At 45.3% G+C, this 26,138-nt stretch overlaps 1 long non-coding RNA gene across 2 annotated transcripts in view; it reads left to right on the top strand.

The window, feature by feature from the left end:
• Positions 1-22,488, top strand: part of LOC146201381 (uncharacterized) — a 40,788-nt gene extending 18,300 nt beyond the window's left edge. The window contains exons 2-4 of one of the 2 annotated variants that reach the window (XR_014704877.1): positions 17,573-17,698; positions 18,183-18,341; positions 22,306-22,488. This is a non-coding gene — a long non-coding RNA (uncharacterized LOC146201381). The remainder of the gene's footprint in view (positions 1-17,572; positions 17,699-18,182; positions 18,342-22,305) is intronic. The other variant, XR_014704878.1, reaches the window with a different exon arrangement.
• The last annotated feature ends 3,650 nt before the right edge of the window (positions 22,489-26,138 follow it).

Raw genomic sequence — 26,138 nt, forward strand, 5'->3', positions numbered from 1 at the left:
TTGTTGGTAACGAAGGACACGCATGGTCCTAGAGCCAGTCTCGTCACCTGGTGTGTTACCATGAGTGTGTGCATGATATGCTGCTGTGGAGTGGTCCAGTAAATTTTGTCCTTGATGGCAGACTTCTGTCCGTAACACTTAACAAGCCAGAAGGTAGACATGGACAGTACCTTTGTACATAGTGTAGGCACATGAAGTAAACATTCCACTGCATGATATTTTGTGCAGTCTGCTACACATAAGCATAGGGCTTTTCCTTCACTTCCTTTTATTACCTGTTTATATAGCTTGTGGTCATGGAAGTAAAAATATCATTACCAAGAGTATTTTCTTTTGCATTGCACGGCCAAATAAATCAACAGAAATAGGAAATGAGAGCTTCACTTCTTAATTTCAGTGTTGTAAATAGCGGCTAGTGACTCTATTTGCTAAAGATGCATTGCTTAGTGTGTTATTTGAGTGGCTGATTTTTGGGGTGCTCATTTCTTGATCTGAAGCTTTTCTAACTGCATTCAACTTTCTGGTTGGCTTTTAACTATTTGTATAATAATCTTCTAGTAACTGTGTTCTATTTGCTTCTTTTCGCACCCCAGGTTTTTATGTAACCCCCCTCACATAATACTCCAGTTGGAGTCTGTGAGGTATGTGAGTAAAAAGTTTATATCGAAGCATTTTTCGGGCATAATGCGAATATGTCGAAATTTCGACCGCAAAGATCGAAGACAGAGGTCATTACCGAAAAGTGATAGGGGCTCCAAGCGAGTGCTTTGTTCTTATATTAAGTGCTGAACGCAGTCACGTTTAAAGAGCGAATACGAAATTCCCGCAGACGCAGCCGTTTTTCACCTTGGGAGCAGTCACGTAAGCACCGATCGCACACGGGGGCTGATGGGTCTTGTTGGGCGTGGTTCGTTCAGCTGCCCTCCGCATGTGCATACCGGCAAGAGCAATTTAGTGATTGTGTGGTTCTGTTTTGTTGCGCCATATTCACGAAGCGTTGACTGATTTTTGTTGTATATGTGGTGTCCGCAACAAAGTTGAATGCAGCGGCGGCAACCAACGGCTTATGCGATGCGTTTAGCAGCTAGAGGACGCTTTTGTCGGGCAGAATGCCAACGCGAAGCGGGCAAGCATTACCCAGTTCTTCCTTCAAAAATCATAAAGTTAAGTTTTTCCTGAGAGTTCTTTTCCGTTTATTACAAAAGCTCCCTTAGTGCAGTGGAGCGTTGACAGGCGTGACAGGCCGAGGGCCGCCAAAGCATTCCGCTCCGCGCTGTCGCGCTCAGGTTCTGGGTTTGTAGAAAATTTCGCGTATCACCCAGAAGCAGCTCGCTAGGCAGCCAATTGCAGAAGGCTTTGGGCTACTCAATTTCCGTCCTAGTTCTTTTTTCTTTTTTGTGAGCGAAGTTGGTTTTCCTAGTCCGATTTGAGTGAAGAACCTGCAGACGCTCACTTCGTCTGATCCGTGCATATATGAGCGCATCGAGACAATTCAGTAAAAGCTTGGTAGGGTAGTAAAGGAAAATAAATATGCTAGTGTGGGTAGATATTAATTTTCTAAAGAATAGCATATTAATTTTCTAAAGGAGCAAGAGGAAGTCATTGCTTTCATCGCAGTGTAGTAGCGCACCGCTGAGCTGTGACCTTTTTTTTTTTTTTTTTTTTTTTTTACACGCGATGCGTTACAAAAACATTCATCACCGTTTTACCATACGTCATGCTGTTTAGTGTTAAAAGCTGGATATAGCATAATTGTACTCCCCCTGACTGGCCCAATTGACCTTCATTTCCCCAGCTAGGGAACTGGAGATTGCGGACGCTTTATTAATGTGTGGAGCTATCCACGGTAGCTAAGGAGTTCAGCTCGGCTCTGCTCTCCTCGTCTGAGTTTTTCTTCCTGTTTTGACATGTAAATAATGTATATAAAACTTCTTTGCCAGCTCTACCTGCTGCTCCCCGTCCGATGTCTTGTCCGCCTGATCACGCTACCCAGAACCTTGGCCCCGAACCTGATCGTATCAAGTGGATGGCTGCGGTGTAATGGTCTGCACCTCCAGTCCTGACTCTGGTACAGTAAGTGCACGGTCCTTCTCTTGGAACATTGCCAGGTTTTACAACTTGTAGATATTTGTAAGCTTCGGCAAATGAAGGGTGGTTTTAGAGGCAGATTGGTTTCCTCTAACCACATAGTGCAGGGACTTGCCATTGCTGCAGTAGTCATGGACTGAAAAAAGTTGCACAAACCGGAGCTGGTTTTAATCTTTGGGGAATTGGGCATTGACTGTGGGCCCATCCGCAGAAAACCAGAACTGATTAGGGCAATTGAGGACATCGGTGCGGACGCGGAGGAGATAGCAGAATGTTGGTAGCTTATTCAAGAAGAGTTAAAGAAGGCTGAGGAACAGGAGAAACTCAAAAAGGATCTTGAAGACGAGTAGAATGAAAGGGGGATCGAGAAAAAAACAGCTCGATCTGCAGTTAGCAGAGGCAAAATACACTGGGAGATACACACCAAACTCCGTTGTGAGTCAGGAAGCATCAAGTGTTAAAACAAAAAACCTCTTGCTACCGTACAAACTAGGAGAAGACATAGGGCTTTTTCTCGGAAAGTTCGAGTGGGCGTGTGAAAATGTTGAGTTATCATCCGAGTTTTGGCCCCAGAAACTGCTGACCATCCCATGTGAGGCAGCCCAAGTGCCTGCTCGGCTGACAAAAGAAGGAGCAGCCGACTATTATAAAGCAAAGGCAGCGCTTCTCAAAAAGTACCGCCTATCCCTCAGATGCGTTTTGCCGCCGTTTCAGGGAAACCAGGTAACAACGTAATCAGTTGTTTCCGCATTTCGCTTACAATCTAAAGGCAGACCTGACAGAATGGTAAAAGAGGAGAACAGGCTTTCGGAACTCATGACAAAGTAATAGAAATGAATAACGGCCTGGGGGGCGAGTTGGTGCATGATGGAATTGAACGGCGGCGCAGCACGGAAACGGACACAGACAAGAAGGGGACACCACATGCGCACACTACCAACTATTTATTAAACGGAAAGGTGGCATATTTATACGTCCATCTCAAGCATCAGACTCATCGCCACAGTCCGCTCCAAACCCAACACGTGAACGCCGAGCACCACCAACAGGAAATCAGACAAGATATTTCTAACCTCAGTAGATAAACTATCAAAAACGGGGGAAAAAAAAAAAAAAAAACATTTTTTTTTTTTAAACAGAAGGCAGGCCATATCTCATAGCAAATGCAGTGTGGACCGAAAACAGCAGAGTAAGACATGAGAAGCGACCAGCCCGAACCTTAACAAATAAAAAATAAAACAATAAAACAATCGTAGCAAAAGCAGTCAAAGCAGTTAAGCAAAAGCAGTCAGAACCCTAAGCCAACAACAAAAGACGATCGTAGCAAAAGCAGAGTCAAAACAAAAGAAGCAAAAGCAGTCAAAAAAAAAAACTAGGCCAACAACAACAAAAGACGATCATAGCAAAAGCCGAGTCAAACAAAGGAAGCAAAAGCGGTCAAAATCCTCAACCAACACCAACATTCGTAGCTCAAGCAGAGTCAAAGAAATGAAGCAAAAGCAGTCAAACACAATCGTATACCAAAGTCAAAAAAAGGGGGAGCAGAAACAGTCAGGAAATTGTTGTTTTAGGCTGTTGTTTTAGGTTTGACCGCTGTTGTTTCTTTTGTTTTGACTCTGCTTTTGCTACTATCGTTTTATTTGCTTTTAGGTTCCTGGCTGTTCTTGCTCCCCCTTTTTTTGACTATGCCTTTGGTATAGAATTGCTTCATTTCTTTGACTCTCCTTGAGCTACGAATGTTGGTGTTGGTTGAGGTTTTTGACTGCTTTTGCTTCCTTTGTTTGACTCGGCTTTTGCTATGATCGTCTTTTGTTGTTGTTGGCCTAGTTTTTTTTTTTTTTACTGCTTTTGCTTCTTTTGTTTTGACTCTGCTTTTGCTACGATCGTCTTTTGTTGTTGGCTTAGGGTTCTGACTGCTTTTGCTTAACTGTTTTGACTCTGCTTTTGCTACGATTGTTTTATCGTTTTATTTTTTATTTGTTAGGGTTCGGGCTGGTCGCTTCTTATGTCTTACTATGCTGTTTTCGGTCCACACTGCATTTGCTATGAGATATGGCCTGCCTTCCGTTTAAAAAAAAAAAAAAAGTTTTTTTTTTTTCCCCGTTTTTGATAGTTTATCTACTGAGGTCAGAAATATCTTGTCTGATTTCCTGTTGGTGGTGCTCGGCATTCACGTGTTGGGTTTGGAGCGGACTGTGGCGATGAGTCTGATGCTTGAGATGGACGTATAAATATGCCACCTTTCCGTTTAATAAATAGTTGGTAGTGTGCGCATGTGGTGTCCCCTTCTTGTCTGTGTCCGTTTCCGTGTTGTGCCGCCGTTCAATTCCTTAATAGAAGTGATCTTCCTGGAACAATTCTATAGCTGTCTAGGAGCAGAAACGTGTGTGTGGGTGCAAGACAGGCTGGGAAATAAAAGCTTAGAACGTGCAGCAGAGCTGGCCGAAGAATTTCGTGCTAGGTGGGAAACAGAGTGATCGCGTTCTCGGGGAAACCCTAAAGCAAACTAAAAGTTTCCGCGAACCCAGACTGGAAACCTAGCAAGCGGCACCTTGGAGCGAGACGAAAGCCACAGGGCAGTATCGAGTAACTACCCTAAAGTGACAGCCGACAAAGGGAAGGAAACAGAGAGAAAAATCAGTCTGTTTCCGATGCAACGAACCCGTTCACTTTGCCAACACATAGGAAGTTGGTTTTGTTCTCTTTGGCAGATGCAGATGAAAAAAGTATGCGCCTGCTAGAGCCATACCTAAAAGATGCAGGTTAATGGGAAGCATTGTCGGGTTCTGAGAGATTCCGCGGCCATCATGGACGTAATCCACCCAGCATACGTGAAGGCAGCTGACTTAACGGGGGATTGTGCATGTATTAAACAGGTTCCCGTAAAGAATAGCCCATGTGTGCCGGTCGCACGTGAATAGGCCCATTTGGCATTCTGGAAATAGAGGCAGCGGTATCACGGAACCTGCCAGAGCAGTTTCCGTACCTCTTTTCGAACAGGTCAGAGCAGATGCTGCAGGAGGAAGGTCGTAGCTTCGGTGACCGAGCCGTCCAAGCGCTCACTTGATTGAAAGCCCGCGAAATTGCAGCTGAACTCAGCCGAAAGAAGAATGAGCTTTCTCTCGCGATGGGCCAGGCAGTGGCAAACCAAGGTAGTGTCAGATTCTGGTGGAGTGGCTCAGGTCAGTGACAGAGAGGACTTAGAAGGCAGGGAATCGGGCACCGTGTCCCCGAATGAACCAAGGGAGATAGCGTCTATTGTAGTGCAGCCACGTGTGGAACCTTTGTTAGCTCTGGCGAAAGTCGATAGACGATGGCAGCCGAGCCGTAAAAGACATGGTAAAAATGAAGATAAATACAAAAAACATTTGTGGCGAACACCCTTCCTCTCAAGTGTGGCACAGCTTCACAAAGGCCAACCTAGAACGTCCCTAGCTAGGGTGGTTGCGGGAAAAAAAAAAAAGAAAGCTGCGGAGAGTTGAGCGGCCGAGAAGGATAGAATGAGTATGGGAGAAGAATAGGAAATAATGAACGTACTGTATGCATGAAGTGCACATCATAGCCATCGTACAAAAATTTTGAAACCGAAGCAGCGATCTACGTATTCTAATTCTGTAGGAAACCATTTGGGAGTAGAAAAGAGCAACTTAATAAGATGTGCATGGTTCTTAAATGAACAATATGTATACAAATGGACGGTTGAATAGTTACAGTAATAAAGTGTTGTGCTAGAATTCTTTACAGCCGTGACCGCAATAAATATTACTCATATTGCTCTTAGCTTTAAGCTCTGGCATTGACAACTCTATCCAAAGAACCGACTGGTAGTGACAGGTTGCTTACAGCTGTTCATGAAAACATAGGCCATCATGATATTATTGCAAGCATATTTGCTCCTTTTTGTACTTGGTTATTACAAGCAAACTTAATTTTGGTCCCTATTCCTAGGGACGCTGCACCTCTTACAACACCCACTGTTCAGTCGCTTTCATTTAAGGTACAAACGTGCCACTGCTGCTTGGTACCTTGGATGAGGTTTTCAATGGGGTTACCTCTGATACCTAGCGATTGCTGTAATATTTATACCAACTACTGCAGTGAAAAAAAAAAGGTAACACTGCATCACTGTAACTGCTGCATGCACCTTTAAACGTGCCTTAATTTTATTGCCTATTCTTATGGACACATGACCTCTTGCTATTGCTTTGTTCAGTAAGCAATCGTCTTTCATTGCTTCAATTTCTATCTCCACCACTTTCTTGTTGCTCCGGGTGTGATCATGTGATTTCATTGTTCAAATCGTATTGTTTTATCACATGTGAAGGATTTAGCCTATACATAGATGCTTTTTTTTTTTTTTAGATGCGCATCGGGAGTGTTTTCTACATAGAAATGAATCGATTGAGTTGTATGACTGGCGCGAAAACAGACAGTTTGGCACCCCCAAAAGATCTGTGTCCTGGGGTTGGAAGGGGAATAAAGAAGAGGTTAATCAGTGAAAAAGCCTGCCTAAAAAGTTACAAAGATGACGCAAAAGCGAAATGCTGATCAGAGTGAGTGATTACTTCTGGTATCCCACTTCACTTGCTATGTGATGTGACTGTATATGAAGCACCTTAGTATATTTTGTGGTATACTCGCTGAAAATTGTGTAGACACTAAATTTTTCCTTGTTCAATTATTTTGAGTGACGCACAAATTGGATTAAAACGAAGTCATCCGCACATCTAATGCCCATAGACATTACATACGTGGATGACCCCATAATTGTGTTCATGCAATAGTTTGTCGAATATATTAATATATTAAAAGTCGCCTTTTTTACTGTTAACCGGAGTAATACATATGCTCCATATCATAGCATTATTTGCCTATAGTTTGTAACTGCTCTTTCTTAAATTGCATTCTACAAAGTATACGTGTGTCATCTTGTACATCTATTTAACTCGCGAACAATTTGCGATCGAATTCCTTTTATGATGTTGTTTCAGCTACAAATAACAAATAACAGTTGTGACAATATAGGTGGCTTTAGGTATAACGTGTAGCGCAGAAATCTTTAATATATGCGATGATATTTTTATTCACCGCATTGCCTAAACGAGCCTGTTTAAAGAGACGAAATGAAAACAAATATGCATGTCTTCGGACACGAACAGTAATCGTGGTGCCATCACCATTTTATTTTAATTAAGTTTTCCTATGTCGTGGGCTAATCTCTCGACATAAAGGAAAGGCCCTTAGGTTTGCAAGATGCGGCGTAGTTTTCCTGAAAAAAGAAAAAAAAAAACGCCTATCACTAAAGAAAACACCGTTTTTTGTCATCTCAAAAAGTTGCACATTTGGAGGCCTCCTGCTTGCGCACTAAAATTTTGTCATCCATTGTTTTTTTACTCACCAAATCAACATAACTTTTATTTGTATAAGAAGTATTAAAAGCTTGTTTCATTGATTCAGTTGATTTAGTAAAAAATTGCAAACTTTGCTTCAGGACTAACGCGCTACAAAAATGTTAATTTTCGGCCTTACATACTGGCGTAATGCGTTACGTTATTTGCACTAAAACATTCTGTGTTTATTACGCAGGTTATATTGTTAATTTAAGGCAGAATCTGGAGCTCTATGCTGGTATGTGTGTTCTTTGTAACGCCTCCAAAATTATTATGCTGGAAAGAGATTTGCTTATGATTATAATTATAAAAAATTACACATTGAAAAATGACCTTCAAAATTATATGAAGGAAAGAAGCCAACAGTCGGCGAGGCCGAGGAAAGCGTTGGGGCTGGTACTTTTATGTCTTTTTTTTTTTATGTTTACTTGGATAATCACAGAAATTATTAATGTAATCTGATTAGGGGAAAGATAATTAAACACAAAGTAGAAGAAAAAACAACGTGCCGATGGTGGGAACCGAACCCACGACCTCCGAATATCGCGTCCGGTGCTCTTCCAACTGAGCTACATCGGCCGCTGTCCCCCCTGCTACTTTCTTGGGTATTTATGTTTTCTGTATACGAACCTTGAGAGTGTTCACCGGCGCCAACCTCAACCATAGCGGTGGACGTGGAACATCCTTTGTTACCGCCAGCGTCACATAGAACGTGATCAAGAGCAAGGGCGAAAGCTGTGCTAGAACCCTGTTACGTTACCTATGGCTTCAAGACTGCCAGAACCGAGACCCCCGTACGCTACAAGCAGATCAATTAAGGGGAAATGAGGGTGCTCATTATAATACATGAAGGAAAGAAGCCAACAGTCGGCGAGGCCGAGGAAAGCGTTGGGGATGGTACTTTTATGTCTTTTTTTTTTTTAATGCTTACTTGGATAATCACAGAAATTATTAATGTAATCTGATTAGGGGAAAGATAATTAAACACAAAGTAGAAGAAAAAACAATGTGCCGATGGTGGGAACCGAACCCACGACCTCCGAATATCGCAATTATCCAAGTAAACATTAAAAAAATAGAAGACATAAAAGTACCATCCCCAACGCTTTCCTCGGCCTCGCCGACTGTTGGCTTCTTTCCTTCATGTATTATAACGAGCACCCTCATTCCCCTTTAATTGATCTGCTTGTAGCGTACAGGGGTCTCGGTTCTGGCAGTCTTGAAGCCATAGGTAGCGTAAGAGGGTTCTAGCACAGCTTTCGCCCTCGCTCTTGATCACGTTCTATGTGACGCTGGCGGTAACAAAGGACGTTCCACGTCCGCCGCTATGGTTGAGGGTGGCGCTGGTGAACACTCTCAAGGTTCGTATACAGACAACATAAATACCCAAGAAAGTAGCAGGGGGGACAGCGGCCGATGTAGCTCAGTTGGAAGAGCACCGGACGCAATATTTGGAGGTGTTGGGTTCAGTTCGCACCATCGGCACGTTGTTTTTTCTTCTACTTCGTGTTTAATTATCTTTCCCCTAATCAGATTACATTAATAATTTCTGTGATTATCCGAGTAAACATTAAAAAAAAAATACATAAAAGTACCATCCCCAACGCTTTCCTCGGCCTCGCCGACTGTTGGCTTCTTTCCTTCATGTATTATAACGAGCACCCTCATTTCCCCTTCAAGATTATAGTATTGTTAGTTATGGTCAAAGCAGAGGAATGGAATACAATATTAATAAACTTGATTGAATACTACTGCACCTAGCAATAAAAAAAGAGTGCAGGACAGAGAAAAAGTTCAGCCTTCACTTGCGTTCTGTCATGAATTTGACAGAAATAGCGAATAATTCAATTTTAAGCTATATTAAGTCTTTGCCGACAAGCAGAAAAAGGGTTTATAAGCTCTGACAAGGCTTTAAATTTTACTTAAGGTAAAATGTAACTAAATTCAGCAAATACTAAATTGAAGATTTGATGCCTACTCCATGAGGGAGCCATATAAGCACATTTATAGAATAAAAACAGGCATTTTTATGTTTCTAATAATTCATTTTGCAGAATTGAATATATTTACTGACTCGTATTAACAAAGTAGTTTGCATTGTTTCCAGAGATTTTGATACAAATCGATGTTGCGGCAGTTTCTTCAATTCTAATCAGTTTTCCTTATTTTACCATTTTTTAAAATTTTGCCCGATTTTAATATAATATGCAGAAAAAAACAAATCTAGAGCTTAAAATTTTTTTAGAAATAAAGAATGGAACCTAGATAATCTAGAGATAGTTTCAGTGCCACAATATTATTGGATCTTGCAAGAATGCAGACTGAATTTGGCCATTATCAGGACAAGCACTCGGTTTAGTATTCAACGTTATATTTTTAAACAATATAACGCAACACATTTTAGTCCGTGATATTTTTGAGGCACTGAAGATTCTTGACCGAGATTTGAATGAAAATCGAATATGATCCTTTTTTTATTTGCAGCAAATTTACACTTTACTGCTGTTTTCGAATTTTGGGCAATTTTGATAAGTTGTGGAGAACACACCTAGCGGTCTGGAGCTCCAAAAATTGCTTGGAATTAAGAACATGTGTTAGGAAGTGAAAACATTTAGTGCAACCAACCTAAGCATCATATTCCAGTATATAAGATTCAAAATGAATATTTTTGCAGCCCATTGCTCTTGAAGCAAAGTTTGCGATTTTTTAATAACTCAACTTCAAAAACAAGACTGGTTTCTAATAGTGTTTGTAAATGTAAAACCTGCATATATTTAGTGAGTAAAACATAGTAGATGACAAAATCGTGGTATCCAAACTTGCAACATTTTGAAATGGCAAAAACAGCGTTTATTTTCTACCTCTAAAGATATACCGTACAATTTTTTTGTTTTCAAGGAAACTACGCCATATCTTGCAAAGCTAAGGTTAATTCCTTTGTTTCTGATATTTGCCCATCACATACAAAAATTTAATTGGAAACTAAAGATGGTCATGGGACCTCGATTATAATTCTTATCTAAGGCACCCATATATACGCTGTGGGAAAGCCGCTATCAAGGGCTTATTTTTAAAATTACATATTTCGAACGGTTGTGCCATCTAAGAAAATTTGAAAGCTAGGCGCACCTTCGGTGTCTCCAGCCCTCACTTTCTGTTACAGCTGCACTTGCGAAGCTGAATTAATACGTTGAGTACTTTATTTTAGCCACGTATATTGCGCTGTTGCATGTCAATTTTAAGATAGGCTGCAGTGACGCGATTCTTGTAGTATTTGTAAGTGAAATCTGTAAAGCTTACAAATCTACCCATTAATATGCTCTCATGCAGGTTTTATGCACAGTACATTACACCTGCTGTGCCCGATAGCTTGAGACAAGGGTTAGAAATAAACCATTGGAAACAGGCGATGGAAACCGGGGGTGCATTGCTGGCAGCCACTTTGCACAGCGCAGTACATTTTTATTTTCTGCATAGGAAAGTGAGGTTATTTGCTCCAAGTACTAAATATTCACTTTAGACAATAAATAGGACTTAGAGTCGGTGAGCACATTCGGAAACCCGTTTTGATATTTGCGGTTAGAAACCTCATGTGTACCTTTTTTTCCGTCTGCAGAAAAATTCCGGGTTATGTAGATACCGAAACCGTTACCAGCCCATTCGCGCACCTCAATTGCGCTGCTCTCAACATGATTTTGAGCGGACGAAACAACCTGCCGCTATGATGGCTGGCCCCATGCATGAGTAAGGGCGATATGCTGGCAATGGTCGCTTCACGTCGGCCCTTTGGCACACATGAAGGTGCGAGTTACAGTGAGCGCGCTGAACTTTGCAATGCGGATAATGACTACAAAGCGGTAAGGATATAAATGAGTGTGAAATGGGTTTTACTGAGGGTTCAACGGAATATAGTCCTCTGTAAGCTGCACGGCGATAGCACAGGAACACAGTCCGTCTAGGCACAAACCAGCGAGCTCGAGCAGCGCAGCGGCACGTCGTTGTTCTCTTCCTCGTGCTTCGTGACATCTGCTCTTCGTTTACTACAATTTCCCCGGGAGCGAAGAGGAGCCACCCTGGCGACCTATGGCGAGGGCAAGACGAGCGGGTCGTAGTATGTTTTGAGGCGACTCACGTGCACAGTTTCGCGGCCGCAATGACGCATGTCCGAAGAGGGAGTGAGTGGCTCCACGATATAATTTACAGGGGAGGTTTGGTGAACGATGCGGTAGGGGCCGTGGTATTCAGTTCGAAATTTCGATGACAATCCCGGTGGGGTGCCAGGAACCCAGAGCCAAACGAGGGACCCTGTAGGGAAAACATGTGGCGTCTGATCTTTGTCGTGACGATGCTTTTGGTGGTCTTGAGATTCCAATGTTAAACTGCGGGCCAGCTGGCGACATTCCTCCGCATACTTTGCAGCGTCAGAAAGTGGAGTCCACTCGGAGGAGTCTGGTCGATATGGTAATATAGTGTCCATCGTGGACAAAGCCTCACGCCCATAAAGGAGGAAGAAAGGGCTAAATCCAGTGGTTGACTGCGTGGCGGTGTTGTAAGCGTACGTCACTAAAGGAAGAACAGCGTCCTAGTTAGTCTGATCGGCAGCAACGTACATCGTGAGCATATTTCCGAGAGTACGATTGAAGCGCTGTCAGCCCGTTAGTTTGAGGGTGATAGGCTGTGGTGGTTCGATGTATGATGCGACATTCGGCCAGTAGAGCTTCAACGACATTGGAAAGGAAGACTCGGCCTCTGTCACTAAGCAGCTCACGCGGCACGCCGTGGCAAAGGATAAAATGATGAAGCAAGAACAGGGCAACCTCACGGGCAGTAGCGGCAGGAAGGGCAGCGGTCTCCGCATATCGGGTGAGGTGGTCGATGCCGACCATAATCCAGCGGTTCCCAGAGACCGTGCGGGGAAGTGGCCCGTAAAGATCAACGCCAATGCGATCAAATGGACGGGCCGGGCATGGAAGGGGTTGTAAGAGGCCAGAAGCACGAGGTGTGGATGGCTTGCGGCGCTGACAGGCGATGCAGGAGCGGACGTATTCGCGAATATAACCGTACATTCCGCGCCAATAGTAGCGTTGAGAAATTCTTTGAAACGTCGTGACTACACCAGGATGGGCACACTGAGGGTCGGCATGGAAAGAGGCGCAAATTTCATGTCGTAAATGGCGGGGAATGACGAGAACCCACCGTCGACCATCAGTCATATCATTGCGGCGGTAGAGAAGACCGTCTCGTAGGGCAAAGTGTGGTGCTTGACGGCGTAAAGTCCGAGAAGGCGCAGCATTGGGAGAAGTGGACACGATGTCGATAAGAGATGCGAGCCACGGGTCTTTGCGCTGCTCCACAGGCATATCGGCGATGGTTAGAGTCGAGAGGACGGGATCAGCCGCCGTGGAGCAAGCAGGTTCGTTGGATAGGGGAGAACGAGACAGAGTGTCGGCGTCCATGTGTTTACGGCCAGAACGATATACAACTCGAATGTCAAATTCCTGAAGGCGGAGGGCCCATCTTGCGAGGCGGCCGGACGGGTCTTTAAGAGAGGACAGCCAACATAACGCGTGGTGGTCCGTGACGACTCAAACTGGCGACCGTACAGGTAGGGTCTGAATTTCGTTAGTGCCCACACAATTGCCAAACACTCTTTTTCTGTAACTGAGTAGTTGCATTCAGCTTTAGAGAGAACACGACTCGCGTAGGCGACGACGTATTTGTGAAAGCCGTTTTTTCGTTGAGCCAAGACAGCTCCGAGGCCAATGCCACTCGCATCACTATGGACCTCAGTGGGTGCTGTCGGGTCGTAGTGGCGAAGGATTGGTGGCGATGTCAAAAGATGGCGCAATGCGGTGAACGCTTCGTCGCACTTGGCTGACGAATCACTTAACTCACTGTTTCTCCCGAGTAGCTTCGTCAGGGGTGCAATAATAGAAGCAAAGTTCCGTATGAAGCGTCGAAAATACGAGCACAGACCTATGAAGCTTCGAAGTTGCTTGAATAAGAACGGTTTAGGAAACTCTGCGACTGCGCGCAGCTTGGCCGGATCAGGACGAACACCTTCCTTAGAGACGATGTGACCCGAAATTGTCAACTGCTGGGCACCGAAGTGCCACTTCTTAAGATTCAATTGTAGGCCAGCGTCAGTAAGACAAACCAAAACTTGCCGCAAGCGCTCTAGGTGCGTAGCGAAGTCAGTGGAAAAGACAACAATGTCGTCCAAGTAGCAGAGGCAGATGTGCCACTTGAACTTCCGCAAGATGTTATCCATCATTCTCTCGAATGTGGCGGGCACATTGCACAGGCCGTAGGGCATCACATTAAATTCATAAAGGCCATCCAGCATCACAAATGCGGTCTTAATCTCTGTCACAGGCGGCCATCGGTACTTGCCAGTAACCGGAACGTAAATCAAGGGGTGAAAAGTACTCGGCACCTTGGAGGGAATCAAGAGCTCGTCTATACGCGGCAGGGGGTAATTGTCCTTGTGGGTAATTTTGTTCAGGCACCGGTAGTCAACACAAAAGCGAACTGAGCCATCTTTCTTCTTTACTAGCACCACTGGTGAAGACCAGGGGCTTTGAGATGGACGGATCACACCACGTTGTAGCATGTCCTCAACTTGCTCATTGATCACGCGACGCTCTGCCGCTGACACACGATAGGGGCGCTGTCGAAAAGGCGTTAGAGCCAGTCTAAATATGATGTGCGACTGTGGAAGTGCGGCCGAGAGGTGTGTGGGCGGCGTCGAACGCGGAGCAAACCGTCTGTAAAAGGGCCGCAAGCTGCGTTCGGTAGGTGGAAGGAAGGGCGTCATCGATGGCGGTTCGGAAGAAGTCGTCTGGCAACGAATCAGGCGTCGATCAGACTGCAGAGCATCGATGTAGTTACCACATTTGGTCTTGGAGGCATCCAGGTCAGACAGAAGGTGGGCTGGTTCAATGGAACTGGGAGATTCCCCCGTAGCAAAGTAATCAGGTGCGGAGACGGATTGTAGATGAGTAGCTTCGTGAAGCCACCGTGAACATTGAGAACAGCAGACGACAGCGGCAGGTGCTTGCGGTGGATGAAGGATGCAGACGGCGTAAATAGAACACTAACGGCTGACACGGCAGGACACGAAAGAGGCACAAGGGCACAAGCTTCTGGAGCTATGTCGACATCTTCAGCGATGGTAAGCTTTTGAGGACACACTGAACGGTTGTCGTCGTGCAGTACGTCGCACAGTGCAGAAAATTCCACTTCAGCTCGGGCGCAATCGATCACGGCGTTATTTTTAGACGAAGTCCCATCTAAGGATCACATCGTGAGAACAAGACGACAAAACTGCGAACTCGACACTGTATAAAAGACCTTCAATGACGACACGCGCTGTACATGCTGCTAAAGGTGCAATCCTCTCTTCGCTGGCAGTGCGGAGCGAAAAACCGTTAAATGGCGTTGTAACTTTTCGTAATCGTCGGCAAAGTCGCTCATGAATCACAGACACTGCAGCACCTGTATCGACCAGCGCATGTACAGGCAGACCATCGCTAGAGATGACTATAACGTTCGGGGGCGAAATATGAGGCCTTGAGCTTTTCGCAGAGCAAGCAGTTCTCGCCTCAAGAACCGCGGAACTTAGTTTCCCTCATCAGCAGGGGGTGGTCGCCGGCACATTGGTGACAGTGACCTGCGACGTGGAGAAGGAGAACGATGGGTCGTGTACGAACGCTGTTCGGCGGCGTATGCAGGTGAAGACGGAGCAGAATGAAGCAGCGGTGGGGAGTACTTCGAAGACGCAGGCTCGGGACGCGCAGCCATGCGGCGACGGCGCCGACGGGCCACGTGTCCAGGGCAACCACAGTAGTAACTTGGGCGATTGTCCGAAGTGTGCTACGGGTTGTAATAGCGCGGAGTCGCAGGATGAAGCGGTGTATAGCGTAGGACAGGCTGCACGGGTGGTAACGGCTCAGGCGGAGGCCGCGTAGGTCAAAGGGGCTGGGACAGAAGGTTGGCTATATTGTAGTGGTGCTCCGACGTATGTCAAGGGAGCGACAGCAGGAGCTTCAGGAAGCGTGGGAAGTACTGTGACCTGTTCGCGGATGACCTGCTGCAACTTTGGAACCAAAGGAGGGGAAGCGTCAGGACAATGGGGAACGAGGGATGTATTTTCGGGGTTTCCTATTGTACTGGGGAACAAAATACAGACGTGAGGGTTCTTTATCGCAAATAATGAAACGTGGTTTGTGCCGGTACTCTTCAAAGTAGCAACACCATTTAATGTGTAAGTCATTAATCAGTAACTTAGGTAAATAATGTCAATTAAGGATTCCAAAGAAAACCTTTTCTGTGGCGCTCAAGGTAGCTTCCAGCGATATGTATCTGGTTTCCTTCCCCTGCCTCAGAAATGTCTTTTTTCCCCCTTGGATCAAATTTGCTTACACAAGCAGTATATGTGTAAAAATATATCATCCGATGACTACATCACCACTGATCCCACTGAAGGTCCTTATATTTGCTTGAGTGACAGCCTTTTATCACTTTAACAGGCTAGAAAATTCACATGAATACGGAATGAAGGCTGATATTTTCTTTCGTATATTTTCTAGGATGCCTGAGGAGAGGCAGCGTGTACCTGAGTGACGTCCTCTCCAGGAAGACCGCGGCAGCAGTCAAGCGATGGCTCGTAACAGTGAAGTAATGGGACTGCAGGCACAATGAGCAGGGAAACGTGACATCTTCAACTCAGCCTAGAAGCTGAATGCCAGAATAAATTGCTGTGAAGCCTCACAAACTTAGTAAGCTGTAAGTGCCATTTTTTTATTCGGAGGGCTTTGAGCCTTTCGAATATTTAAGAAAGACCAATAAAAAGTGCTGTTTAAACCTACATTTGTCGATGCACAGGCTTTTTCAAGCTACATACGTATGGGTTGCTTTTCACCTGCCCGGAGAACAGCACTGCTGATGCCACAAAGTTAGAGCCCGCTTGGAGGAGAAGATGCGCATCTCAAAATGCTGCCGCAGCGCTAATTTTCAGCAACAATAGCACTGCGCACGCTTTAATGGGTAAACGATAGGCCATGGATGAGTAGATCACTAATTACACATGGATAGGCCACTGGGCAGCGTGTAGTGCCGAAGTAGTTGGGCCATGTGGGTAAGCCAGCGCCCATGCATGACCCTAGCGTGGCAGTAGGCTGGTCAAGTCGGCAATACTCATTGGCCCGAGGTCTACTGCCGATGGTGGATAAACCACCTGCCAGCGGGTACCACCAACAAGGTTGGGCCATGTGTGGGTAAGCCATGGCCCATGCATGACCCAAGTGCGGCAGTAGGTTGGCCAAGTCTGCAAGCCATGGCCCATGCATGACCCTAGCGCGGCGGTAGGCTGGCCAAGTCGGCCATACTCGTTGGCCCGAGGTCGATTGCCGATGATTGGCCATTCTTAGGCCATTGTCAATCCCCGACCTCGGGCTGAGGTTGGTCGCCTAGGTTGGCCCGGTGAGTTTCAGTCGGCCATATTGCCAAGGGCCGAGCGCGGGCCAACCATAGGTTTGCCGCTTGGGTTTGTCCGTACAGATATTCAAAGACTCCTCAGAACTTCACTGCATTATTGACAGCGAGATAATGCCAAAGCTACACTAGAGCCATGCAGCACCTTATAGTGCATGATACTGAGCTTATGTCTCGCACTGAAAGCTCTTAGCATGTTCTTAGATGATCGTATTGAAGTAGCTTTAAACCCATGCTTGTTAATACAGTGATAGCCATAAATTGAATCTATGGCATCATGCTCACATACAAGGCTTCTGATAACCGCTGGCCACATGATGTGGGCTATAGCAGAAACCTGTACCTGGTCATCTTACAAGCATTTGTGCAATTGATGCTTTTAATGTGTTGTAAAAGTTGTGTTCTGTTTCAGTATGGGAATGCTTTCCTTATTGAAGGCTAACATTTGGCTTCGTACAGCGGAAACCTGTACCTAGTCATCCTAAAAACAGCACCGCAGTTGGTGCTTTTAGTGTGTTATAAAAGTATTGGTGTTCTGCTTCTGTATGGCAATGCTTTTCTCGTTGAAGACTAGCATGAGGCTTCCAAAATTTTTTCAGATGCCATTTGCTGTAGCCGATTTCGTAGGCCAACAGGAAGCAGCACTTTGAACATGGAAAACTGTCATCCACGGGGAAAAAACAGCTACATCCCTTTGCATTCTCATTTCTTTGGTATGGCTAAAAGTGAGTATTGTATCATTATCTATATTATTAATATTGAATCATGATTGTCAGTGTTGAAGTTGTTTGAGCGTGATGATTTTAAACACACAGGACATCCCTTCGACAGTAATGTTTTTAGCTTGTTTACATGTAGGATGTAGAACTGGTTTCAACAAACTTCATGCAGCAAATTCTTTTTACATTGTCCACCATGTTACTTTTTGTCATTGTCCATTGAAGTAAATAGCCAGTATTTTACGTTTACACAGTCGTCCACTCTTAACTTGAATGGGAATGTGTGACATGCAGTTTGCAAAATAGCAATGCATCCGTCACAGCCATGCATCAAGGCTAAGTGGCTTGTGCGTAGAGGGACCAGCCGCTCCAGATTCATGTCATCTGCCTCTTTGCTCCGGTGTGCAGACGTGCATTGAGGCAAAGTGGGTTATGTGTAGAGAAACCAGGAGCTTCTTTGTCACATCTGGCTGTTTGTTACGGTGTGCAGATGCGCATCGAGGCAAAATGGCTGATGTGTAGAGGGACCAGGAGCTGCTGCTTAACGTCATTCGCCTCTTTACTACAGTGCACAGCCGTGCATTGATGCTAAGTGGCTTGTGCGTGGAGGGCCCAGGAGCTGCAGCTTCACGTCTGCCTGTTCGCTCAGGTACGCAGGTGCGTATTGAGGCTAAATGGCTTATGCATAGAGGGACCAGGAGCTGCTGTGTGACGTAGTCTGTATATTTGCTATGGTGCGCATCGAAGTACAATGGGGGGGGGGGGGGGGGGGGGGGGCTCATGTGTAAAGGTACCATGAGCTGCTGCGTCATGTCGTCTGCCTCTTTACTATGGTGCGCAGGCATGCATCAAGGCAAAGTGGCTTATGCGTAGAAGGACCAGGAGTTGTTGCTTCACATCTGCTATGATGCGCAGCTGCGTATTGTGAGTGGTGGTGGAAAACATTTCCATCAGATACAAATACAGGAGGTTACGCACTAGCTGACCCTGAAGGGGGCCTGTCCTGGCAAAAACAAGGGGTCTCTAGTTTAGGACCCCAGTGGCGGTAGAGGGACTAGAGGCTTGTACTTCATGCTGTCTGCCTCTTCGCTACGGTGTGCGGCTGCGATGGATGCAGTGGCATCTCGAAAAGTGCATGCCACGCACTCGCATGTTCAGCCTAAGAGTGAACGACTGTGTACCTGCTATAGCTTTGTTATTCATAGAATAAAGCTAGGAGCTAGGCCAAGTTGGATAAATTATAGCTCACCTCATATGTGGTCAGCAAAGAAAAGCCACTCCAGATAATCTGATGCATTTACTGCAATAGGATTCTTATTCATATACATGCTACTGACAAGTCAGATTCTTCACCCTCAAAAATGCCAGAAAAACAACCAAGGGTGCGTCTGTAATAGTCTAGCTTGCTCTTTCTCTGCAGACGAGTCAGATGTGTGTTACATTGCTGTGGGTGGGACAGGTGTGAATCTGATTTTAAGCTTGCAACAAGTATGTTATTGTAGTTTAAAGGCAAAACGGTACTAATAATCGTAGCCCCCCGTGGCCTTTATCGCCTTTTAATAGTGTTGCCAGACACTGAGTTATTAGTTTACTCTGCACTGTTTCTGTCTAGTTAATGTGCAGAGGTGTACATATATTTATATACTTGGAGTTGTCGACTTTGCACTTAGAAACATTGTAGCGTTATCTGATGTGTTGCTTTCATTCTTTTAATGATTTCTGTAAGGGATCGGTGGGCATGCTAGGCATCATTATTACAGTCTACTCTTTTTGGGTCACTTGTTCAATGCCCAGCTGCGGCCGTCTCCCACTTGCCCTCGGGCAGGAGGCGGGGAGGCGCGCACAGAGAGGCAGCTACAGCAGCTACAGTGCTTAACGGAAACGTAGGCAGAGAGGGAAAGAAGTCCCTTCTTCTGAGGACTTTGCTGTCGCACTCAAAGACGCGGGGACAGGCAGTTCTCGTTGCTGCGTCATGTAGGGGGCTCATTTTTATTTAAGGAGCTTTACGAACAGTATACACCAACTAAGGGGTCCTTAGTACTAAGCGTACTAAGGAGTCCTTAGTACGCTGACTGGACCCATCACCCGGAGGCAGCACAACTTTGAAACGCGCACCTCTTTTGGAAGAACTGCTTATCGTTCAAAGAAAAAACACTGTCAGGCTGAAGGGTGTAAGGCCCTCTTCCTTGTCGGGGAGCCCATAAAAGTGACAATTATTCAGTGCAGGCGCGCTGAGTGGGTCTCGTTGAGGATTCTAACCCTGGATGCCAACAATGGTGGGAGATGGCGGCGTTGAAAAAGGGCAAGTGTGTAACAGTGACGGTATGATGCGGAGCGGGAGGATGTGGTTTGGCTCTTCTGATGTGGTCCGCAATGGTGCTGACTCGGACGCCGATAATTGCCCTGTAAAAGGAGCCGCCAAGGGTGCAAGCTTTGGGCAATGGTTGAGCACGTGGGACTCCGTTTTGATGGGTTTTAATTTTTTTTTCTTTTTTTCTTTCCTAGGGGAGAGAGTTTGGCGTGTGACCTAGTGAGCCAATTATTTCGAGGTCCATTCTCTAAATTCCGTTTGTTGTGAAACGAATTTGTTGTCCCTTTTGCATTGTTTGTATTAGGGAGAGGGTGAAGAACCTTATGAAAGTGGAAAGACATGCCAAAATGTTTGTTAGCCAGTCATGTGTGAGTTCGTTGTTATTGGGGATGAGAAATGTGGGCGGAGTCCCAAAGTTAATGAAACTGGGCCCCGCGGCCTGGAGAACTCGTTCTGAGCTAGATTTTGATCTCTTGCCTCTTCGGCATAGATCATGGTCATTGTTTCACCTGTTGTAAATATATACATTCATGTATAAAGTTTTCAGTTCACCTTCCTCACCGTGTGCAAGGTGTTGTGGCCAGATGCAGTAAATTCACTATTTTCATTTCTATATAACATGCCTTTCTGAAGATGGTGAGCTCTTTTGTCCAATCCTGTAAGAAAGCAGCAAAGCGCTCCCAAATCTTCCACAAAACTGTGTGATATCTTTAATGCTAACTGCCGCTTGATGTCACACAAAACATGTAGTTGAGGTAGATTTCTCCCCCCCCCCTCTTTTTGTTTGTTCAAATGAGGACCAGCGGACACTAACTCTTGCTTTTGTAATGCCCTAGGCCCCGCCTTAAGGCAGTACTCCAATGTCAATACCATTTTTATAGCTATGGCTGTCCAACAGCACTCATGTGTTTTATACACTTCTTTTACTAATCTCTTACCCAAGTGGTGGCTTATACTGCGGGGGCGAAAGTCTGGACAGTATGTCTGGAGATTTTGGACTAGAATCGCGATGTAAACGAATTGTGACCTCATTTCTCTTGTACACATGAAAGAACTAACGTTGAACTTTCACATCGACAAGTATGGTCGGAGTTTCCTGGTCGACGTGAAAGTTATGTGCTTTGATTGCTGTTTGTGTAGTCCACACACTTTTGTCCCCGATATTACATAGGGAAAATTACGGCCCTTGGACAGAGGCAGTTTCTTTGGCGGCCACTACCTTCCACCTAAAAAAGCTACAGTGTTTCTTGTGAACAGCTGGCTGCATTTATAAATACCATTATTTTTTGTAATTTGTTGTGCGTAGTTGAGAAATTCATGACATGCATGCACAGCTGGTTGCCAGAATTATGCAACCATATTTCAGTAACTAACATCCATGCTGCAAGCTGCCGGTAATACATCAGGAGCTTGTGGTTGTCAGCTTTTTGTGTTTTGTGTAACTATAAGCCTTGCTATTGTAATGTCACATATAGCGCTGTGGGTAAACAAATAACTTTACTTTTAACTCTTGTAGAAGCATGAACACTGCGCAATCAATGCGGCGGGCTATGCTTCCACATTGGGCTTTAGCCACATGTCAAATGTCTATCTTTATTCTGCTGCAGCAGCTTGCATGTTATCAGATAAGTTACTTCGTCGCAGCTGCTCTAAGGAGACGCTTTCTAGACGCTTGTAGCCTAGATGTTGATGTCGATATACCCCTGACACGCCCAGGGAATGTCTTCGGTAGAGGGTACATGGAAACCAGCGAAACGTGCAGTTTACAGAACAAAAAGGTAACAATTTGAAATGATGTTATTATTGATCACTTTTTTTCAGAGCAGGAACAATAACTTTAGAAATCTGCCTGTTAATCCGCTCAAAATGCAGGTTTCTGCCGCCAATGCGTACCTGTGTAATACTGCAATGCTCTGGCTGTGCTTTATGTTCATATACAGCATCCTTTATGCTTAGTTTCTCTGCATGTGCACTCCTTGTCTTGGGCATTGATGAGGGCGCATAGCAGCAAGCATAACATGCCATGTTTGGTCAGAGTGGCATGTTCAAAGATACGACATAAAAGCATTAAAATACTGAATGCCAGGTTCTGGTCAAACTACGTTTGTATCTTTTGTTATTCTGCATGGGTTTTGCTGCAGTTATATGACCTTTATATATAGTATGTGACAATTCTGAATGGAGATGCATGCGTACAGTGCCATCTGGAAAAAGCAATTGAGGAAGCTGGCAGTTGCCCTTGGAGATGTGTAACCAAAGTTCAGCGCAGATAACTTGAATTTCATTTTCCCTTCTGTTGCAGGAGGAGCCCAACCTGCTCTTTCCATCTTTGGCCTGAAAGACCAGCAACAGCTGATCGAGCAAATGCACAGGATAGTAGCAGCTCCTGGAATCCCGGCCTGCGGAGGCCGCCCACAGAGGACATGATCATCTCCTCGCTAATTCCGAAATATTAGGTTTCAATAAATACCTTTTCCTCCACCACCTCCCCAAGGAAAGAGCTGTCGCGGCCAAGGATAATTAAAAAAAATTATTCAAGTAGATTCCTAATACTCCAGTTGGCTTGCATTTTACCATGCCATTCCGTCTATGTTTGCATGCAGCTTTAACATGGATATTTTTTAGTGTAGACTATTTAAGCATGCAGTTTTTGCAATAAAGCAAAAAAAAAACAAAATGCTGTTTTTACAACCTCGCATGCTGGTATGCCTATGCACTTCGCATGTTTTCAGGAATGGTGCATTTGTGTAAAGCTCAGCTAGCATATGTGCGTCTTTGATGGAAGTTTTAATTGCACACTACTGTTCAGTGCTTTGTGTGTGAAAGTAAAGCAGACAACAGTAAACTTGAACCTGTTGCATATTCTGTTGTCTGCTTTGCTCTCACGACAAAGGCATTGAGCACTAGTATGTGACTGAAATTTCCAAGGCGCATGCTTGCCGAGCTTTACACGATTATTGGCAAGTTTTTACACCAATAGCGGGCCCTGCAAGCAAGTTCCGGGAAACGTCCGAATGTCCGCCTCCGGCTGTCCGTCGGACGTCCGTGGGACGCGATCCGGATCCACGAATGATAGTCCGACGGACGTCCGCTGTACGTATATCGAACATAACCGGACTTCCGTCGGATGTCCGAAGGTCCGAAAACGGACGTCCGTCGGTCGCCCGTCGGACGTCTATGGCCGTCTGGGAATGAGAAGCTCCCGTTGTCGGAGCGAGCCAAAGTTGACAGAGCTCGGTGTATTTTAGAGGTTCTAATTGTGCCCTACTCTACGCTCACACAGGCTTTTTAATATGGCCGACGTCCATGCCGACGTCCCAGGTTCCAGCGTCGCTGCTATGGCTATATAGTCGCTACTGTTAAAACATGGTTACATCGTGGGCTTTGAGCCTTACGCCGACGCAGCTTTTCGGGTGCCAGGTCGGCGAAGATGGAGCCTGCGACCGGTACAGTAACACTTGCGACGAGAGGCCACGGTAACCGCGGCACAACTCCGGCTTGCAGAAGCCCCGACCGCCAGCCTCCCAATCCCAGCCGTTTCGGAACTACGCATTGGTCTAGAGCACTATAGCATTGGTATGTATGTCCGAGTCTTGCAGCCTAGCCTACGTTCGACCGTTGCGAGAGTGCGCAATCGCTAACCGAAGCTTTCGAACAGGTGCAGCTGCGGACGGTGCGTGCCGATGCCGACTGCTCTTGAGAGCATCTGGCGAGATCCCGGCGGCGACTACGTAGTTGAAGCAGCCGTCTGGGTGTTTCCTGTTTCCCGCTTTCCGTGTAGTGCCATAGTTCAAGTCATCGAGCCGAAATAAAGGAAGCGAAGCTCGACACGCTATTCTCAACGATGCAGCGCGGAGGCGAGCAGTGTACATACTAGTACGCGCCGTGGCGCCCGCTCCTGAAACACTCCACCCACCACTCGGATTGAACACACTTGTCGATTTCTTCGACCTGAAACCGTATTTACATCGTATCGTTAATGACGCCAAGAATAAAGAAAAAAAATTACAGCAGCGGCCGCACAACCAAGTTGTACCGGTGGTATGTGACTGCTCAAGACGTTGTTGTGCTCCATCATAAATCTTCACCAAAAAAAAGAAGAAGAAAACAACAACAAATAAGATTGGAACCATGGTCATTTGGAGTACCCGGCGGAGCGAGGTTAGTCGTCGTTACCGAAAATGAACTCGAGTGTCACCTCTCGCTCTGTTCCAGCGCGCAGCGAGAAGCAGACACCACCCGTCTTCCTCCGCCGCCGCCGACCGCGCGTCACGTGACAGCAACGAGAGACTGCCCGGGTACAGATTGTTAAAGAAATGTGTTTGCGTGAGCGAATAATTGATACACTATTTTTTTATTTGCTAACTTTAACAAAAACCTATTATCTTACGGCTAAACATGACGTAGGCGAGTACTTCTAATTCCGGCCTACAGGGTCGCATGGTCGCTTCAGGAACGCAAAAATGCTGTGATTTCAGAATGGTATTATTAAATGCAGAAGCAATATTTCGACGAGATATTTTGGAATCGGCATGCCTGATGTTTACCGAAGCAAGGAAAATTGCAACTGGGCAGCTACATTTTCGTATCACGACCCCTTTAAATATCAGTGTTTAGTTCGGGAATAAATACATCTTTATAGTCGCATGATAAGATGACCTCCATTTCTTTCGGAATAGTTTTATATCCGGCATCTGTTTTGGAAGCAACGCTAATTTTTTTTTGCTTCGTATAAGATGTAATCACTGCTAAATAATTAGTGATAAATAAATTTTCAGCATGTAAAAGTGCTTCCCACAACATGAAAGTGCCCATGCGCAGTTTATAACGATGTCTTCTTGCGAGTAAGATTTAATCACTGCTAAATAATTAGTGATAAAGAAATTTTCAGCCTGTAAAAGGGCTTCCCAGAACATGACAGTGCCCATGCGCAGTTTATAACGATGTCTTCGCAGCGAGTAATTCCTAGCTTGCACTTTAACGTTACTGAAAATTAATCGCTGATTATTGTAAATTCTGTCAAGTGTGTAAAAGTTCTCTCACATGGTGAAATTTATTGGCATTGCAAAACAAAATAATTAGACTACTAATTTACCGTTATATATTAACATCACAAACATCAGAAATCCCTTATACTTTCCTTGGTTTCAGGAAATCATTTACAGTTAGTGGCGCATGCAGTAATACGCTATCACATTCTATGACAGTGGCCGCAAAAAGCACATCGGCAAATTCAATCCCCTCAGCGCTGTACACGTGAACAATCAGCTTTCCTGTGCGGCGAGGTTTCCTGTATAGTGTCGGCGTGATCTCATTTTTGGGGAATACTTGCGCGTGGTTGTCTGGCCCAGAGTTGATGTGCACTCAGTCTAAAGCAACTCGCCATGCAGTGCGCTGCCAGTGCTACATTTAACCTGCTTAATCCTCGAGTCAAGTACGATATAATGAACCAGGCTTTCTCGATTCAATCTAAAGTACTGCAGGTATCTGCATGGGCTTGACACTAAATTTGCTGGTCTCACTTGCATCATCATCATCATCAGCCTGATTATACCCACTGCAGGGCAAAGGCCTCTCCCATATTTCTCCACTTAACCCGGTTCTGTGCTAGCTGCATCCACTTGACCCCTGCGAACTTCTTAATCTCATCGGCCCACCTAACTTTCTGCCTCCCCCTGCTGCGCTTTCCTTCCCTTGGAATCCAGTTTATTGCCCTAAGCGACCATCGGTTATCCTCTCTTCGCACTGCATATGTCCTGCCCATGTCCATTTCTTCTTCTTAATTTCCACTAGAATGTCGGTAACTTGAGTTATTTCTCTGACCCACTCTGCACGCTTTCTATCTCTTAATGTTACCCCTACCGTTTTTCGTTCCATAACCCTCTGGGTTGTCCTCAACTTAAGTAGAACTCTCTTGGTTAGCCTCCACGTTTCAGCCCCATAGGTGAGTACAGGCAAGATGCAACTGTTGTATACTTTCCTCTTGAGCGATACCGGTAAGCTGCTAGTCATAATCTGCGAGTGCTTGCCAAATGCGCTCCATCCCAATCTTATTCTTCTTGATATTTCCTTTTCATGGTCCGGATCTGCGGTTACTATCTGTCCTAAGTAGACATATTCGCCTACTATTTCCAG

Source organism: Amblyomma maculatum, chromosome 2 (genome assembly GCF_055883805.1).
Source record: "Amblyomma maculatum isolate TAMU_Amacu chromosome 2, ASM5588380v1, whole genome shotgun sequence".
In the NCBI taxonomy this organism is placed as follows: domain Eukaryota; kingdom Metazoa; phylum Arthropoda; class Arachnida; order Ixodida; family Ixodidae; genus Amblyomma; species Amblyomma maculatum.